At 45.6% G+C, this 4,765-nt stretch overlaps 1 protein-coding gene across 1 annotated transcript in view; it reads left to right on the forward strand.

The window, feature by feature from the left end:
• Positions 1-2,203: 2,203 nt before the first annotated feature.
• Positions 2,204-4,765, forward strand: part of Eif2ak2 (eukaryotic translation initiation factor 2 alpha kinase 2) — a 77,267-nt gene continuing 74,705 nt past the window's right edge. Inside the window, exon 1 of the mRNA XM_026785946.1 lies at positions 2,204-2,351. The gene's annotated coding sequence lies outside the window, so the exon portion shown is untranslated. The remainder of the gene's footprint in view (positions 2,352-4,765) is intronic.

The following is a 4,765-nucleotide window of genomic DNA, read 5'->3' on the forward strand; positions in this document are numbered from 1 at the left end:
GAGAATTGTGAATTAAAGGCCAATCTAGACTACATAACAAGATCCTGCCTCAAAAAGCTAACTTATACACCGAGGGTTTCAACTGTCTCCAAATAGTAATTCAACAACTTAATGTATGTGCTTTATATAGTGAGGGCATATATGCTCAAAGATACAGAGTAAAATAAACATGATGAGAGGGAAAAGGATGATTAAAGATGACCCAAATGGAAATTTTAGAGGCACAAACAACATCATGTAAAAATGAACAATATACTGTGTGAATAAAAAGTACATTTGATTGTGAAGAAGACAAACCATGGGAACTGAATTCACAGCACTAGAGGCTACCCTCTATGAAGGAGAGAGTGGGAAAAATCCACAGACAGCATGAGCAGGGACTTAGTGACTTATGGGACAATAAAGAAAATACAAATGCAATTGGAATTCAAGAGGAAAGAAAGAAAGAAAAATGGAAGAAAGAGAGGGATGGAAGGAGAGAGGAAAGGAAAGGGAAAGGAAGGAAGGCGGGAAAGGGCTATGTTAAATAGATAAAGAACATTATGACTGGACTGGAGAGATGGCTCAGGCTCTTCCAAAGGGCCTGAGTTCAATTCCTAGCAACCACATGGTGGCTCACAACCATCTGTAATGAGATCTGGTGCCCTCTTCTGGCATGCAGGCATACACACAGACAGAATATTGTATACATAATAAATAAATAAGTAAATATTTTTAAAAGAACATTATGACTGAACTTTTTCAATTCAAATTATTAGAAGTTTACAAACCCAAAAGGTTTAACAAACTCAACATAAATAAAAAGATGGTGCCAAAACACAAAAGGGCAGGAGAGAAATGCAAATTGTTTACTCCAAAACTAAGAAGAGAGAAAAGTTTGTCCCATAGGGACAAAAAGCACGTCCTCCATGAGAAATTCATTTGGGGCTCACTGAGGCTCTGCAATCAATGGGCACATCTCCTGCCCCGTGACCAGATCAGCCTTGATAACTCCATCCCGATAAACTCTCACTAGCTGCCACAGCTTCTGAAATGAGCACTGGACAACCCGGTGAGAAGCTGACAGCGAGGTCTCCATGCCACCTGCTCACAAAAGATTCTGCAGAAAGTAATGCCTTTAGTGAACACTCTCAGGGAAATGGCCGACTACTCTGCCCATTCCGGTCTAGGTGGCTTTCTCTAGCATTGCCAAAGGTCTCCTTATCACCATCTCATAATCTCAGAACATCTGGCTGAAGTGTTAGCCACTGAAGGAGGTGCCTTTGGATTTCCTGGAGGCTAAGGTTAGAGAGTAAGTGAACAAGTTATGTTTTCTTCCTTCCTGACATCTCCCGATAGTCTCTGCTCCCTAAATCGCTGGGTGTTTGGTTCTGAGATTACCCGTAGTATAGGCTGGCCTCAGACTTGCTCTGTAGCTCAAGAAGGCCTTGAGCTTGCTTTTCCTGTCTTCGCCTCCCCAGTGGTGAGATTACAGATCTGGACCACCATGTCTGGTCACTGCGGTGTGGGGATAGAACGATGGGTGGCACATCCCCGACTTATGCTCCATTCTTGAGACTGGATCTCATGTAGCCCAGACCGACCCCAAATTTATTCTGTAGCTGTGGATGACCTTGATCCTCCTGCTGGCACCTCCCAAGGGCTAGGACTGCAGCCGTGCACCACCATACCCAGCTGTCCACCAGCAATGGTTGACACTACGATCTCATTTCATGAGGACCACTACTGTGCTCGGTCTGCAGGACACCAACTGAGCAAATCACTGCAGTCATGCTCAGCTGCTAGAGAACATACCAACCTCCTTCAGGCCAAATTCAGAATCACCTCCATTCATATTTCTTGGGCTTCTTTTTACAAATGAGTGGCATTCATTTGTCAAGTAAACAATTTTCTTTCCATCATATTTTGTCCATATCCTTTTGGGGTATGATATCTAAAATTAGATATCCCGGAACCTATTAAACATCGCAAGCAGGAGACCTGAGTTTCTCCTTCCTCTTCCAGGAGAGCTTTACCAACATAGGAGTCAGGAAATGTTCAGAAACGTGGGAAAGCGCCTATGGCTAGCCACCACTGTGGTTGAGCTGGAGAGCAGAGGCTATCCAGACTTTGGCTCCCGTGCTGGAACTCCTACTCGTCACCACGCCTACTTGTCCTCTCGCGGGTGCCACCCGGTGCGGGAGGGGCTGAGTCCTACCGGAAAAGGGAAGGAGAGTCAATGGGTCCCGTCTAGGCTTCCACTGACCCCAGCAGCGACTGTGAGCAGCAGCCTGGACGCGACCTCAGAGCCCCCTTATTGCAATTCGAATTCTAAGCCAGGGCGCCGGCCACCGTCCAGATCCAGGAACGCGGTAGGAACTGAGGGCTTATTTTCTCACTTTTCCTGGACAGCAGTAGTGGGGCTGGGACCTATAAGGAAAGTGACAAACCCGATGACCTGAAACTCTGGAGGGAAATCTAGAAGCCCACCCGAATGACTCGGAGATTTTAGCTGCACAGCTGTGATGGTATTCCAGTTGGCAGGCCTCTGTGTCAGCCGGGTCTCGCTCCATCCTCCACCTTGTTTTTCTCCATGTAGCTGAGTTTTCTTCAAATCTGAACCGGACGCTTGCGCTCATGCTCCGACCTCCGCTACATCAACCCCTACATCAACCCCTACAATCAGGCAAAGCCCCCCATTGCCCACCACTTTCAGACTTCCTTGGTGCTTCTGGGCCATGACCAAGTACCCTTCAGTTCCTGGTCTTTGTGGTGCCTCTTCGTACTTCCTGGAAAGCCCTTCCCCCACCCCACCCCCAAGGAATAGCATAGGGAGATCCCTCTCAGTTTCCAGTCCTTCTCAGAGAACCAACTGTATGAGCAGCCGTCCCTGAACAAGAACTTCTACTCTGCCCTCCCTGTCCCCCCATTCCGGTATTTTTCTCCATTTTCCAATTAATACTTAGTACCACAATTTGTCTGTATCCTTCTATACCAGTAAGGTCCCAAGAGCAGATTTTATTCACTTGTATAATCCTAGCATCTACTACCTGACAAGTACTCACTACATGTATGTTAAATGGATGTTAATTCACAGATACCCTTGTCTTCTAGACAAATGAGATTTCCTGTTGCATGTTTAGTACTAGAAGTGCCTTGCCTCCCAGAAACTAAAGCCTCCCTAGGCTATTGCCCAGGACCTTGGAATCTTGTGCAGATGGCGCTCTCTTCAGCTTGCCCTGTTTGCAGCTTCCTCGTTTACATATCATATTTGAGATGAATGAATGCTGTATGGGAAGTAGCTCCTGGAAGCACATCAGGCTTTTGGGGAGTTTGAGGGGAGTAAGACCAGTGTCTTTGTGACTTAGGTGAGACAGGCAGGTGGTGCATGTGATGGACAGCTCTTTGGGTGAGTGAATAAGAGTTGTAACTGCTTCCTGGGGAGCTCACGGATTAGGTTATAGAGCAGCCGGATGAGGGTTGTGATGGGGAAGGATTCTAGCTGCCCCTGCAGCATCAGAGAAGACCAAGCCCATCCTGATAGGTGAACAAAAATTGTCCAATAGACAGCGGGCTCCAGTTCATGGGAGCATGGAATGGGAGGTACCTCCGTGCTCTTTCATGGATGGACTCACTCATTCATTTGTATCAAGCCGTTATTATAAATCCGGTGCCTCCTTTCCTTTTCAGTTAAAACTGTTACATTTATGTTTAAAAATAATGTATTTACTTTTTATTTTGTAATTATCCATGTATCTGAGTATGGGTATGGACATGGGAAGGCAATTTTTCTTGGAGTCCAGAAAGGTATCAGATCCCCTGAAGCTACAATCACAAGGAGGTTGTGAGCTGCCTGCCACAGGTGCTGAGAACCAAATTTGGATTCTCCGGGTGAGCAGCAGTGCTCTTAAGTGCCGGGTCATATCTCTAACTGTACATTTATTTTGTTTTATTTTGTGTACATGTGTGTGTTTGTACATGTGCTCCAGTGAGCCTGTCTAGTCAGAGGATAACTTGTGGAAGTCGGGACTCCTTCCACCATGTAGGTCCCAGAGATTGAGCTCAGATGGTCAGTCTTGGCAGCAAACGCCTTTACCTGCTGAGCCATCTTGCCAACCCTGGTGAGAACCATAACTGTGTATGTACAATGTGAAGCCACAGCCTGGAGGTGATCCCAGGAAGGAGTTAAGTAGGAAATAGGACACTTGAGGATGAGGCCCCTGGACAGTATTTAGATGAAAAGGAAGATGAAAAGGGCCGAGAAAGAAGGCAGAGAAAGTATGGCTTCTGAGAGAGCGTGAAACCCCAGAGATCAGGTGTCTCACAGCCTAAGCTAAGAAGGGGGAAGGAGGGAGATGAATGAATAAGTGACATTCATTATTAAATTTGGCAGAGTGAGCCACTGGGAATGTCACAAGAGCAGTCTTGGTGGCTGGTAGGGGCTCCAGGATCTGAAAGATGCTTTAAGCAAGTGGTTCTCAACCTTCCTAATGCTGCAACCCTTTAGTACAGTTCCTTATGTTGTGTAGACCCCAGTCACAAAATTATTTCATACTTACTTCGTAACTGTAATTTTGCTGCTGTTATAAATCACAATGTAAATATCTGATATGCAGGGTATCTGATATGCAGCTCCCTGTGAAATGATCGTTCAACCCCCAAAAGAGTCCCAACCCACAGGTTAAAATTAAAGTTTTAAATTTTCAATGAGAATCTTTACACTGTGAAGATTCTCATTGAAAATTTAAAACTTTATGTGGAGTAAGGGATCAAACTTGAGGCTTTG

The sequence above is a fragment of the Microtus ochrogaster genome, linkage group LG3 (assembly GCF_000317375.1).
Source record: "Microtus ochrogaster isolate Prairie Vole_2 linkage group LG3, MicOch1.0, whole genome shotgun sequence".
Taxonomy (NCBI): Eukaryota; Metazoa; Chordata; class Mammalia; order Rodentia; family Cricetidae; genus Microtus; species Microtus ochrogaster.